The sequence below is a fragment of the Pinus tabuliformis genome, chromosome 1_2, assembly GCF_031772625.1.
Source record: "Pinus tabuliformis cultivar Carrire ecotype Pingquan chromosome 1_2, CPIR1, whole genome shotgun sequence".
In the NCBI taxonomy this organism is placed as follows: domain Eukaryota; kingdom Viridiplantae; phylum Streptophyta; class Pinopsida; order Pinales; family Pinaceae; genus Pinus; species Pinus tabuliformis.
Genome location: NC_142298.1, coordinates 653,796,815 through 653,812,246, shown reverse-complemented (window position 1 = coordinate 653,812,246; position 15,432 = coordinate 653,796,815). Strand labels below are relative to the sequence as shown.

At 34.8% G+C, this 15,432-nt stretch overlaps 1 pseudogene; it reads right to left on the bottom strand.

Moving 5' to 3' along the window:
* Positions 1–987: 987 nt before the first annotated feature.
* On the bottom strand, positions 988–15,171 carry LOC149207374 (ABC transporter B family member 15-like; annotated as a pseudogene).
* Between the last annotated feature and the right edge of the window lie 261 nt (positions 15,172–15,432).

The window sequence follows — 15,432 nt, the reverse complement described above, 5'->3', positions numbered from 1 at the left end:
CACAATGACAAACACCATACTTGCCCAGTCAACTACTGCACGGTTGTGATTTTGTTTGCAGGCGAAAGGACTGAAGTCAGAGCAGAAGTACAACGCTAACCATTCCACAACACAGCAGAGATTTTAAGGCATTTAATAAATTTTGGTAAATAGATATGGGCAAACATTTACTCTGCAACTGTTGCCCACACTCCACAACACCTACAAGATCAGAAAACCAATTACTAAGTAAAATCGCCCATGTTGTGTATTAATTATTTGTTGTTTCATGTATTAATGTCAAATTTGTACGTTAAGATAAATAGGGATGAAAACTTCATTTGTAATGTTGGGCAATTTAGAGAGCAAGAGTGTGTGAGGTAGTGAGGAGAAAATTGTGGAGGAAATATTGGTGGGTGCGTGAAAACTAGTTTTACAGAGTTTTACAGACATTTACTCCACAACCCAGTGATGCGTAAATCACAGTAAGTTGTTCTTATTTTCACTTGGAACTGTAGCCTCCATTTATCACATGAATGTATTTTCCTATGTCTTATATTATAATCAAGAGTATGTTATGTTGTGATGTGGCCTTAAACGTTAATGAGGATATTTAGCACAACTCTTTTGCTTTTACTCTTTTTTATGGTGAGTTATTTCTTATGTTTTATCAAGCCTCTTTGTGCAACATAAGGCATACCTCAATGCAGCTGAATTCTCATAAGAAGTACCTTGTTGCAACTGAATTCTGAGTGAGCAACTAAATTCTCATAAGACTTACTTTACCACAACCGAATTCGGGGTGATTCTCCTCTCCTCTGCCTCGTAAAATTTTTCTAACATAAAGCATCCTGAATAATCTAATTCGACTCTGCATCTAGACCACTCGTGGCCTCGTGTAGAAGAAGTATTAGAGAAGTAGACGACGATCCTTTAGCATAACTCCTGCAATAGCTATATGTTTGTTTTACCCTTCGGACATCTGGACTCCGTGCTCACCCACCTATATTACCAAGTGATAGGAAATTCAAATCGACTGCACTTGCCAGAAATGGAAGATGAGAAATAAGAGATAATGTTTACATGTGTGCGATAACCATATGGTAGTTGACTGATGAAATTGTGAGCATTGGAAGATTTGGCACCAACAATAACCTGAACCATGGCTCCATTGTTCTCGAATAGAATGTTCTCCTTGATTGATGTAGAAAAGGGTGCAGGTTCTTGACTTACTAGTCCAATTTGAGAACAGAACCATTTCAATTGTAGCGTTTTAGTGTTCACTCCATCCAACAAATTCTCTCCAACGAGCGGATCATAGAACCTCTCTATCAATGCCACAGCTATAGACTTGCCTGACCTGCTTCCTCCCACCAATGCAATGGTCTTGCTTGATGGAATAATGAGACAGAAATTGTGAAATATCTTGGACTTTGGTCGAGATGGATATGTGAACTCAATGTTTGAATTCAATTTCTCTAATGACCTCCTGCAATATTTCTCCTTTTGGATTTTCCCAATCAATGAATGGTTCTTGTAGATCATCTCAAAGATGAATTTATCAAAAGCAGGTGCCTCTGAGAAGTATCTTATATTATGAAGCATTGTCCCGAGACATCTGCAAACACATCAGTGATTCCAGAAATTGTGATTGAACTTATCAAAATGGGTTAAATTTTCCGTTCTCTATCAATTATAGAAATAACTGAGAATGAAAGAAATGGATAGGGAGAAAGCTTACAAGCCACCCATAAGTATGAGGGCTGAAGTGATGAAAATCCTTCCTCCACTAGCCACATGATACATAACCAATGTGCTACCATACCAAGTGTTGAATGTCCGGATACCAAAGGTCACTGCTACGCTACCTACTACCAAGCCTTTGACAAGACCTTGTTTAACGCCAAGCTTTACAATTAAGTTAAGTGCATCAGAGAACTTAGTCATTTTCCTGTCCTCTCCAATGAAAGCAAAGACTATCCTAATGGATGAAAGAGCTTGCTCTGCAATATTGTCGGCTATATTATAGGCATCATTCAACTTGCGAGAAGTCTCCACTAGAATCCATCCATACACTACCTTAGGAATTATCAGAAAGCTTACAAATGGAAATGACATTATTGTGAGTCTCCATGTCAATTAGAATGCCACAAAATAACTACCAACAAACAAAGACATATTCATGATGAAGTTGGGTATCTGAGAATGGACAATATTCAGCAAATTAGATGATAGGATAATGTAATTAAGATCATACCTTTTCAGCTATAACGAGAGTATCATTAATAACACTTGTAATCACTTCCGATGTGGTGGTGCCTTCGGTGTCGATGAATCCCTCGTCCTGCCTCAGTATGACTTTCAAATATTTCAAGCGCATCCGAGATGCCTGCCTTTCGCCTATCCTCGCCCAACAGAACACCTCCGATGAGACAATTATATTAACGTGTTGACAGTATGAAGGAAATCTTCGGTTAATGCAGAACTAAATTTTCCTATTTTGTCTATCAAACTACTTAATACAAACATCGTGATAGGCTTTGTCAGTCCATCTCTAATAGTTCCAACAGTGCCAAATGCCACAAGGCATAGATCAAATAAATCAACATATTTAAAGAGTTTCAATATTGAGATATCTGTATCATTTGCACGAATAGATGTGTTGTCAGTGTTGCTTTCCTCGACAGCATGTGGTTTAGGAAAATCTGCCTTCAATTTCTACCTCTTTTCTTCTTCTCGTTTTTGGAGATCTGACATCTCTATTACTTCCACCACCATATGCTTCAAGTGCAGGAAGAACACAAGACTTCACACTTCAATATCTTCTAGAAAAACAATATATTTATATATAATTATTACAACCTGCAAACAAAAGCCTCTCACTATACAGGTAAATGGTCAATGCCTTCGTATTCTAGAATCAAATGACATTATTCACATCACATATTAATAAGAACAGGTGCCATAAGGAAATTGTGAACATATTGTATCAGGCAGGTTACTTACAAACATCACAATAATATTGTATAAAAGAATGGAGTCGTTTATGTAGGAGGAGGAATTTCTTGGACAGCCAAAAGTGGCCGGAATCCAGGTATTTTTTTCTTTTAATTTGTAGATGCAGTGTTTGAATCATGTATTTGATGGTGTAAATGTTGAAGATAATTCTTCAGTTGAGTTATGTAATTACTGACAAATTAGCTAGCAAATTTTCTGTTCTGAGTTATTAGAATTAGGACAACAAACTAATAGATGTAGTCACTTATCATTCAACAAATTATTAGGGACAATAGAACAGTGAGATAATGGATAATCAAATTAGAAATATGTCGGCTATATAATAATGTATTCATTGCTCCTATGGAGATATGAGATTCCAATGAGAGTTTAGCTCATCGATTGAGAATCAGACTTCTCTTATTTTGTTCATTAGTTTTGTTTATGTTTTCATATGTATTCTCTTCATAGATTTCACATGGTATAAGAGCTAGGTTAAGAGAGTTGATCTATATGTAAAGTCTGTGTTGTTGGCAGGAGGTTTCAAATGTTTTTGAAATCCATTCAGAAGAGTTTTCATAATTTTGTGAAGCCTGTGAAGATTTATGTTATTAGTGGCAGTGCTCAGCAGTTAGCAGTAATGGCCAAAAATATGAATATTTCTTAGCCATAAATACCAGTGTTTAAATTTGAGAACTTTGGTTTTTTGAGCATCAAGATGAAAACATTATTTCTCTCACACGATTTGTGGGATTTCATAGAGAATGGATATACAGAACCAGATGCTCAGACAATTGCCCGCTGGACTCGAGACCAAAGAAACTAGCTAAAGGAAAATCGTAAGAAAGATTCAAAGGCTCTCTTCCTAATCCAACAAGTAGTGCATGATTCTACTTTTCCAAGAGTAGTTGGAGAAACAAAATCAAATAAGGCATGGGATTATTTGCAGCAAGCATATCAAGAAACTGATATGATAAAAACGTTAAGTTACAATCATTAAGAAGAGAATTTGAAACACTGTGCATGCAAAACTATGAATCTATTCATGATTTTCTCACTAGAGTTATGGGTATAGTGAATGAAATTAGGTCTTATGGAGAATATTTAAAAGATAAAAAAATTGTTGAGAATATTTTAAGAAGTTTTCCTGCAAAATTTGATGGGATTGTTATTGCTATTGAGGAGTCTAAGGATCTAACTCAGTTGTCTGTGAATGAGCTAATGGGGTCTCTTCAATATCATGAGAAAAGAATCAATAGATCTTCTAAAAAATCTTTTGATCAAGATTTTCAAGCAAGAGGAAATATTTTCAAAGAAAAAGTGGTTCCTCTCATGAGGAAATCCATAACACTTTTGGAAGAGGAAGAGGAAGAGGACAAACATATAGAGGAGGCAGAGCTTGAGGAAGAGTTTTTTCTACATACAACAAAGGATGAGGTAATGATGACAGTGATGGAGGTAAAAGATTTAATAAATCCCAAGTTTAGTTTTTTTATTGTAAAATATTTTACCATTATGAAAGAAATTGTTGGAAAAAACAAAAACAACAAGCTAATTTTTCTGAAGAAAAAGAAGAGGTTGGCACTTTATTCTTCGCTTCTGATTCAACTAATAATGTTTCCAAAGAGGTTTGGATTATGGATAGTGGTTGCAACAATCACATGGCAGGAAACAAAGATGGATTTTTAGGATTTTTATAGATAGATGAATCTACAAAATCTGATGTACTATTTGGAGATGACAAGCTAGTTGAAGCCAAAGGTAAGGGAATAATTCATGTGAAGACAAAACAAGGAAAACCAAAGCACATTAATGATGTTTTATATGTTCTTGGTCTAGCACATAATTTTTTGAGTGTGGGGCATCTCCTTGAAAAGGGATATTTGATTTTTTTCAAGGACAAGCAATGCATAATCTATGATAAAAATGATCGCAATAAAATTATTGCTAAGACTAATATGCTGCAAAACAAAATTTTTGAATTCAATCTCCCTTGTGAAGCAAGTACAACATTAAATGTTACTTACAATGATAGTTCCTAGCTATAGCAGATAAGGTATGGACATTTGAATATGAAAGGATTGAAATTGTTATATAACAAGGAAATGGTAAAAGCGTTACCAGTTATTGGTTCTAGTGATAAAATCTGTGAAGGGTGTATTCTTGGTAAGCAACATAGAGATTCATTTCCTGCAGGAAAATCATGGAGAGAAAGCAAACCATTGGAACTAGTGCATGCAAATATATGTGGTCCTATGCAAACTTTGTCTCTTAACAAAAATAAGTATTTCATTATTTTTGTGGATAATTTTAGTAGAAGAAAATGGGTATATTTCATTAAAGAAAAATATGATGTGTTTGTCATATTTCAACAATTTAGAGCTCTTGTGGAAAAGCAAAGTGGTTATTGTCTAAAAAAATTATGCACAGATAGAGGGGGATAATTCACTTCTAATAATTTTGATTCTTATTGTAAAATGAATGGCATTCAAAGGAAATTGACAGCTACTTATACTCCCCAACATAATGGCATTGATGAACGTAAGAATAGAACAATTGTTGAGATGGCTAGGAGCATGATGAAAAGTAAAAACCTTCCAAATATTTTTTGGGCTGAAGCTATAGCTATATTGGTTTATTTGCTTAATAGATGCCCAACAAGAAGTGTGCAAAATATTACCCCTTATGAAGCTTGTTGTGGAAGAAAACCCAATATTTCTCGTTTGCATTGCCCATGCTCATGTTACTACTGAAAAAAGAAGAAAGCTTGATGATAAAAGTGTGAAATGCATTTTTATTGGATATTGTGAGGAAACCAGAGGTTATAGATTGTACAATCCAGAAATTGAAAAATTAATGATTAGTCGTGATGTGTTATTTGATGAGAAAAAAGAATCGCAGTGGGATTGTGATGTACAACAACAAACTCCAAGTATTTTTGTACAAGAAGATGAATCTTTTGTTTTTGTAAATCCATCCAGTAATCAAAATACTTCAAAGGCCACTTCCACTCCATCATCTTCTACTACTTCAAGTCTTGTTTCAAGTCCAAGTCCTCCTTCGAAAAAAGAAAAAATATTTAAATAAAATTTATGGTTATATTAGTTTAGCTTTGATGTCTCATATTGAAGTGGAGCCAAGATGTTTTGAAGATGTAGTAAAAGAGTTAGTTTGGTGCAAAGAAATGGATGAAGAGATGGCGACAATTAAAAAGAACAAAACATGGGATCTTGTCGATCCTCCTACTGAAAAAGAAGTTATTGGGGTGAAATGGTTGTATAAAACCGAGTATGAAGCCAATGGATCAATACAAAGGCACAAAGAAAGGTTGGTAGAAAATTGATAAGCTCAACAACCAGGTATTGACTACAGTGAAACATATGCTCCTGTTGCAAGATTTGATACAATCAAAACTATTTTGGCATTGGCAACACAATATAAATGGTTAGTTTATCAATTTGATATTAAATCAGCCTTTCTAAATGGTGAGTTGAAAGAAGATGTATATGTTCACCAACCCCAAGGATATGAAGAAGCATGAAATGATTGCAAAGTCTAAATATTGAAAAAGGCTCTTTATGGGCTTAAACAAGCTCCAAGAGCATGGTAGAGTAGAATTGACACCCTTTTTTGAAAAAGGGATTTAATAGAAATTTAAATGAACACACATTATCTATCAAGTCAAATTGTAATGATATAATTATTATGTGCTTATATGTAGATTACTTGATATACACATCTTCAAGTAATTTGCTAGTGGAAGAGTTCAGGGAAGCTATGATGACTGAATTTGAAATGACTGATTTGGGTTTGCTCATTATTTCTTGGCATAGAAGTGAGAGAGATGAATGATGGAATTTTTATTTCACAAGAAAAATATGTTTCAAATCTTGTTAAAAAATGGAAAATGGGACATTGTAAACCCACGAGCACACCCATGAATACAAATGAAAATTTTTCTGTAGAAGATGGAGGGGGAACGGTGGATGCTCAATCCTATAGGAGTGTGGTAGGAAGCATTTTGTATCTTACTACCATTAGGCCTGATATTATGCATGCAGTAGGGTTGATATCCAGATTCATGCAAAGTCCAAGTAAGATTCATTTTGGAGCAGCAAAAAGAATTTTGAGGTATGTCTATGGAACAAGAAATTATGGAATTTGGTATACTTCATCAAATAATTTTGGGTTGGTTGGTTATACATATAGTGATTGGGTTGGATCTTTTGATGATAGAAAACGAACTTCAGGTTATGTATTTAGCCTTGGATCAGGTGCAGTATTATGGTGTTCAAAGAAGAAACCAACTATTTCATTGTATTCTACAGAGGCAGTGTTGAAATGTGGCAACAAGAATATTCCAATTTTAATTTTTCCTTGAATTAAGTTGAGAATTAAAAATTGAATTTAGTCTCACTAGCTGTTTGAAAAGTAATTAATTAATTCATCTTGTATTAATGAGTTGGAGAAATTCAAACATGAAGTCTTTGTGAAGTCATGCAACAGTTATCCCTTTGATTGAGGAAGTTATCCCTTAATTAAGGAGATAAGGATGAGTTGTATTTGAGTTTTAATTAGTTAGCTCAGTTAACTGAGTTAAGTCCAGTTAAATTAGTTCCAAACAATTTGAGGAACTAATTGTGAGTTCAGTCAGTTAATGCATGCATGCATGAAACTAGTGTACTCCATATAACTGAATATTCTCTCATAAATAACTCATGCATGTCAGTTCAGACAAAGGCCCAGTTGAGATTAAAGGCAGGGATAGTGGACTATCAGTTGCTAGAATTTTCATATAAGAAAATCTCTTGCATGAAAAAGGAATTCATTCCTTGACATCTTCGCAATTTACAGTGTGTTGGAGTAGTGTGTAAGATCAATGTCGCACAAGGTTACAACAGGAACACCCATGGAAAACAACACGAGGAAATAGGAGGCTTGGAGGATAAAGGAAAAGGCATATGAGTTGTCTAGTCTGTCTATGAGCAGTGAGAGGGATTGTAGTGAGAGCTAGATAGTTGTGAGAGCTAAAGCTTTGTGTAATCCTGAGATATTTCCACTTGTATGATAATACAGATAACGAGTTTTTTAGCTAAGTCTTTCCCCAGAGTATTCTTCTGTGTTTCATGTGTGATTGATTCTTCTTCTCTGTTATATGTGTTCTGTTTGATCATGCTCAAAATCTATTAAGATTCTGCAAGTTTGATTGTAGAAGTATATTACGTATTTTTATTTAGTACATTGTATAATTAGATTAATCTGAAGTGAGAATTTCTATAGGCAGAGTATATTGCAGCAGCAACAGCAACATGTGAAGCAATTTGGTTGAAGAAAGTATTGTTAGATCTAAAATAATAACCAAAATATGCCACAACTATTTACTGTGAGAACTTGTCTACCATTACCATAACTAAAAATATATTGTTTCATAATCGTAACAAACACATTGATATCAAATATCATTTCATAAGAGACTATGTGGCAAAAGGATAAATTGAAATAAAGTTTTGTACAACAAATGAACAGCTTGCAGATATATTTACCAAAGCACTACCTAAAGGGAAGTTCAAATACATGAGGGATATGCTTGGAATCACCTCATTAAGCATTAAGGGGGAGTGTTGAGGATAATGCTTAAACTGAGTTATGTAATTGCTGACAAATTAGCCAACAAATTTTTGTTTTGAGTTATCAGAATTAGGACAACAAATTAATAGATGTAGTGAGTTATCATTCAACAAATTATTACGGATAGTAAAATAGTCAGATAATGGATAATCAAATTAGAAATATGTCAACTATATAATAATGTATTCATTGCTCCTATGGAGATATGAGATTCCAATGAGATTTCAGCTCATGGATTGAGAATCAAACTTCTCTTATTTTTGTTCATTAGTTTTGTTTATGTTTTCGTATGTATTGTATTCATAGATTTAACAATAAATGGATTCAAAAACATCAAAAACCTTTAGGGCACCTAAAATTATGAAGTTTAATAACTTTTACTTAGATTTACAAAAATCCCTACCATATTTTTTCAGAATATGACCAGAATTTCCTTAAATTTCAGAACAAAAAAGCATAATCGTTAGACTACAGCTAAAAGAATATATTCCATGTAAGAAATCAGGTATTTAAATATTTAGGTTTCACTGGCCATGCATGGGATCTTCTAGAACCTTTAAATAGTGAAACAGAAAGTCTTCGGATAGTAACTAGTATTGCCTCACTAGGTCAAACATACATTCTAGATTGGCGTTTTCAAAAACATACATACTTAATAATATATCGTTCATATGTCATTATGTGTGGCTATCATTACTATAGAATAATTTAGTTAATAACTAATATGACTAAGGATAAAAGAGAAAGTGTTTCTATTTTTGCACCATCCCAAGTAATGAATTCTAACGAGAGAAAACAAAATGAGGTGCCAAGAATGACTCCTAACGAAAGAAAACAAAATGAGTAGCCAAAATATGAATAGATAGATAAAGTATAAATATTCTATGGATAAATAATTTAATTGATTATATTAGTACTATAAAGATTAAGTATTGAAAAAAAGGTTTGGGTTGATATGATAAAGTCTATTCATTCATTGACAAGAATCATGAATCAATTTATGTAATAGAGTTGATCTACTATTATACTGAGTAGGAGTGTATTGTCAATCCTAAAGATGTGAAGTACTCTAGGTAAAAATTACTCGAAATTTTTTATATAAATTGCGATAGTTACTAATATAAAGTATATTTCTTTCTATAATTCATATTTTCAAGGGTAGGAGAAAATATAAAAATCGGTCATGAAATTGATTGGTAGTGAAATAAAAAACTAATGTCATTGAGTTTTACTAGTCCATTCTAAAATTTGAACTCCCAAATAATCATCTCTAAGTTGACGACTAAAGAATAGTTGATTGAGCCTTATGAGATAACTCTTAAGTATGGTTATGAGAGAAGAAAAATATTTGACCTATCCCAACCAAGGAGCGCATGACATTCAATAGGGAGATCTTGAAATTATGTAGGATTGATTCAATCAAGCTATTGAGTATTGGAAGCAAGTTATAGCACCTATTGAAATTGCCTCTAAGCAAAACATTAGTTAAATATAATAGGTCACTATGGAGAATGATAATTTCTATTATCAATAAATCATTTTAATAATGGAATATATGATTTTAATCAATAGAATTCTTCAAAATATTCCATAAAATTATATTCTATTCCATTGAAACCTTATAGGGGTATATTGGAAATATAACAAATAATAGCTTCTCTAATTATGGATTATTAATGGATCTTATTAATAGCGATAAAATCCATCCACATGTATTTCATTAATGACCTATGAATGATGATTTATAATGGATCGATGAACTTTGATATGGAACATGCCAAGGAGTATCAATCGATGGATAAATATCTATACCATATATAAAGATATATATTTATCCATCTAGAAACAAAGTAATAGTCAAAGAGAAATGCATTTTACATCACAATAGAAAGACTTTTTTGGAATGATAACTATCCACAATCCATTGAGAACCTCATGGATAAGTCATAATAAAATTCAACACCTCCCTCATCAACTCTCCTATCATAGTTTGTCTACTCATAAACTAAAAAGTAATGGGAGAAGCAAGTTGAGTTATATCTATCGATGGATCACTAATTCCTATTGATAGGATTCTTCTTATTTATTCCCCATCCAGAAAATGGAGAAATCAATGATCATTCATTCACTATAACTAGAAGTAAAGATCATAGTGGGGAGGGATTCTATAAAAACCTATTTTAAGAGGTGGGATGAACTTGAACTTTTCTCAAATATGTTAAGTAAAGGCCTTGATACTGCCACTTAGATTTGAAACTTGCATGTTGACGTTCATAATTTTGATAGCCATATTGATGATTCAAAAAATATTTCTCACAAAGTATTTAGAGTTTATTTTCTTCAAATAGAGATCATCTTTATTTGATTGAGTGGGATGTACTTTCATGGTGTTCATTTCCCCATTTATGAAGCATGGCTAGGCAATACCACTCACAGTAGACCTAGTGCACAACAAACATTGAATGGGGATATAGATGGAGGTTTTCGAGGGATAAAAATAACATGTAGGTTCTTCCATATTTTGTGAGAATATGAAATAATTAGTGAATTATAACTTTATTTCACTATAATTGTCGAATTGATCTTTTTAGTGTTAATTTCATTTCTAGTTGGTTCCATTATGACAAATTTACCCCAAATTTGGCTCTTGTTTCTAGGATGTAGAATCCATGTTGAACCATCATTTAGTAGGTTGGTGAGGACATGGTTCTTTATGTTGAACCAGACACGAAGTACAAGTCTCTTTACCCATTAACCAACTTCTAGATGCTAGAGTGGATCCTAAAGAGGTACCACTTCCTTTAGAATTTATTTTGAATTGTGATCTTTTGGCTCACCTTTATCCCATTTTTGTGGGGGGTTGGCCCATTTTTTACGCTGATATGGTCATAATATTTAGAATTTTAGACTTTTTCTTAGAGGATTAAAACCAGTAATGGGAATTTGTGGTTGAAAAATGTCTTGCATGATCATTTGGTTATTGTACTTATTTTCCTCATAGTTAGTGTTGAGGGACTAAGTCCCCTAGGCCTTTGGGTCAACACCCTAGTAGAGCGAGCGGTTATCCACAGTAAAAGACAAGCATTCCACACAGACATGATACTTAAATAAGAAAACTATGCCAAGAGATGTGTACCTGGGGGTTCTTCGTTTCAGTAGATCCAGCCAGGGTCCAAACCCTGTTGGAGTTCCTCTTGATCCCTGAACCTGCAAAACAACCAATTCAAAGAAGCATAGAAATATATGCACAAAGTATCATATAGAAATCAACTTTAAAACATATTGAAAGATGGTTAATTATACATTGAAACAATTATTCATATGTAAACCATAATAATAACATCATATGCATAAAGAAAATTGATTTCGAGAACAAGACAAATGTTTCTTTATTACAGATAACTAAAACAAAGCAAGGAAGGATATCACCTGAATCTTCCTCTTGCTCACTCCAAGCAGAACTATCCTCCGGGTCCGTCCAATCCCAAGTCTTCAAAAGGCTCCTTCCATGACTCACACTTGAGGGTATCTCAACTAGTGAAACAACATCAAACTCAAGGAAACAAGAGTTTCCTGTAGTGGGGGAAGTGCTGGAAGCACAGTGATCTTCAGACTTGATCAGGGATAATCTCGGTAGAGTAATTCTCTCTCTTCTCTCCTACTTAAGGCCTTCCCATTGAATCCTTTTTATACTTCTCCCAAAGTATTTTTTCTAGTTAGGAATTCATTGGGAACAGTCGCGACCATGGTCACTAATAGGTAATCAACAGGTAAAACCTGTAATCCCCACCAGAAATTAAGGAGATTTATTTTTTTTAAGTGTTTTAAGACATATACGTGGGTTGGGTATACACTAACCTGCATAGACATGCGTTTAGCTCAGGGCAATGTCACGTATAGTGAATAAAACACTGTTTTTTAAGTATTTTGACCAAGTCTGGAAGGAGGGTTTGCCCTAGGCCATAAATATAGCATCACAAATATCAAGGGTGAGATTTGGAGCTATAACAGATGCCCCCTAATATATGAGGTTAGAAGGGGTGTATGGTGGTCGAAATGTATTACGTACATGGAAACGAAACCTATCAAAAACTGAGAAGGACTTCACCAGATTTTAGCCTGCCAAGCCAAAAAAGGAGATCAGAAAGAAACATTGTCTAAAGAAGGAATACCAATTCTCAAAGAAAGTAAAGCATGTCCGCATATCCAGCACAAGCGGATCCACTAAGTATACAAGTATAGGAGACTGGAAATACATAATGCACCATCTGATCACAATCAAACAAGTACAAATCTGAATATCATATATAGGGAGATCAATGAAGATGAAGCTGATCACTAATGTCAAAAAATGATCCCAATAGTACCAAATGAACATGATGGAATAAGATGATACTGCAGTGCAAACTCGGGTGCCAACATATAAAATGTCACCATGAATGACTACAACATATAAGGTGGAATGGTATCAACTAGTAGCAACAGGAGAAACTGTTAGGTTAACCAATGAATGCTTATGCAACCCGAGGTCTTCACCGACTGTTGTGGTACATTTCTACACAATGGGAATGAATGAGCTGAAGTCAACCATGTGAGAAATCATTTGATTACCGGTCATTGATGTATACCATTAAAAAACGTGAGACTACTCACCAATAATGACAATGAGAGTCAAGGTACCCCAGTACAATCTAACAAGTGTGAATAAATGATCTGAAGTCAAACACCTGGAAGAATATATCAATCAGGAGACAATGATGGTTTCCCATTGTCGATAGTGAAGGATCTGCCACTAATGACTACAAACCCCAAGGTACTGCCAAATGGACTCTAGACCTTTGCCCCAAAGCAATGAGTCATAATCGATGGGGAAAGATCCGCTAGAAGGAAGGCATTAAGCAATCCTTCATCAATCTAGCACGAGTGTAACCCATAGACCAATAATGTGGAAGGAATTGGGTGAGAAAGATGTAGTAACCCAACTAAAGCACATTTCCGGCGTACAAAAGATGTAGCTAGTGCACGACAGAAACCCTCTGAACCAACCAATAATGAAAGCTGACACAGAGGCGAGGTATCCACCAATAGGGTCAAATGTAAACCAAGGTACTGCACGAATCCCAATGTGTGATAATGTAAGTTGATGTCGAACACAAGGGAAACCACTCAGTCCAAGACCCATGATACTGATCGATGCTGAGCATAAGGTTACCTATCAATAATGAAAATATGGCCGGGGTGCGGCTCTAGGCTATCCTCAGAGCAAGGTGTTGCCGTCGATAAGGACAAGACCTACCAGCAAGAAGTCAATGGGGACCTTCTCAAACCAGGATGAGTAAAGGACCAATATAACTGATGTGATATGAAAAAATGTGCTGACAACCAGGAATGGCTGACTGAAAAATGAGTCAAGAGACACCGTAGAGAGGCTGACTCAGGCTTACCTCCCTTGAACAAAAGCACGACTTCAAATAATGACTTTGTGGCATCATATGATAACTTTGTATAAGCTCGTCACGCGGGAGGCATGAACGAACTCTCCATATGATTGGAAGAGATAACCAATCAGAGGAGGACTGACTCAATAACAAGGTTAAGGCATACCTAAGTCAAGCTAAATCCCACCCAAATGGAGGAGACACTTTGTTTGAGTGCTTTGTTCAAGGGTGACATGACTCTAGCTGCTAACAATAAATGGAAATATTGTCTCGTTCCTGCTCTTTTTGGAATATATAATTTTTTTGTCTTTTTCATTAAGCTTGAAAAAGAATAAAATAATGTTATAATACAGTGCAAAGAACGAGTGTCAGTGAAGCAAATGATCTAGTTCCTAGGATTGGAACAATCGTATGCTCAATGCAAGGAGGCGAAAACTGGTCAAAGACATTCAAGGTATGTTCCTTCCACGGGTCATAGTGTGTCAAGTTGCAGAAGTTAAGGGATTTCAAGTTTGATTTTGCAGATTACTTGGTCAAAATTTGGCTTAAACACGAGTCCAAGTGAAGCCGGCTAAAGGCCAAAAGGTGCAAATAGTCAATATGCAATGCAGTAGTACAATTCAACACAAAGGTGCCTCTAGGGTATAAGGCTAGAACAAAGCAAAGAAGCAAAGAGGAATGGATCTTTAGTGCATAAGTCATGGTGGGACTAAAGAGGACTCCTGAACCTACTCAAATGAAGTAGCATGGGCAACAAATGTCAATTAGGTGCTAACTATGATGCCCATGAAAAGGATGGCTCTACCATCGTGTCAAGGATTAAAAAGTCGGCGAGTGAAGTTGGTTTACTAACGAGGACACAATGGGATCGACCCTATGGCAAGTATATCGGCAGATGGAGACTAGTTATGTAAAATGCAACAAAAGAATGGCTTCCCTAACCTATATGCCAGTAAGTAACTGGTACCTGCCAAAAAGTCTTGAAAAAACAACATATTCTCAAAAATTCAAGCTCCCAAGTTAAAAGATACATGAGACAGAAAAAATCAAATTTTGAAAAAATTTTGACATTTTCAAAGTCTATAAAATGACTTTTTGACTCACCATTGTTACCATCAAATCCGACCATTCAAATCTTCTCAAAATCATGAGGTAACCCCCAAATTTGGCTTGCATCAATTTGTGATTGTTTTTAAGAATTTAAATTAAGGTTTCACCGTTGAATTTATGTCAAAAAAAAATTTTACAACATCTACGCGGGTTGGCTATATGCAACCCACATATACGCAGGCCCTAGATGCAACTAAGTATAAAATAGACCTGCGTATATGCCATTTTGATTTCAAAACAAAAAACTAACAGTCTAAACTTGATTTTTTCTCAGGATGAT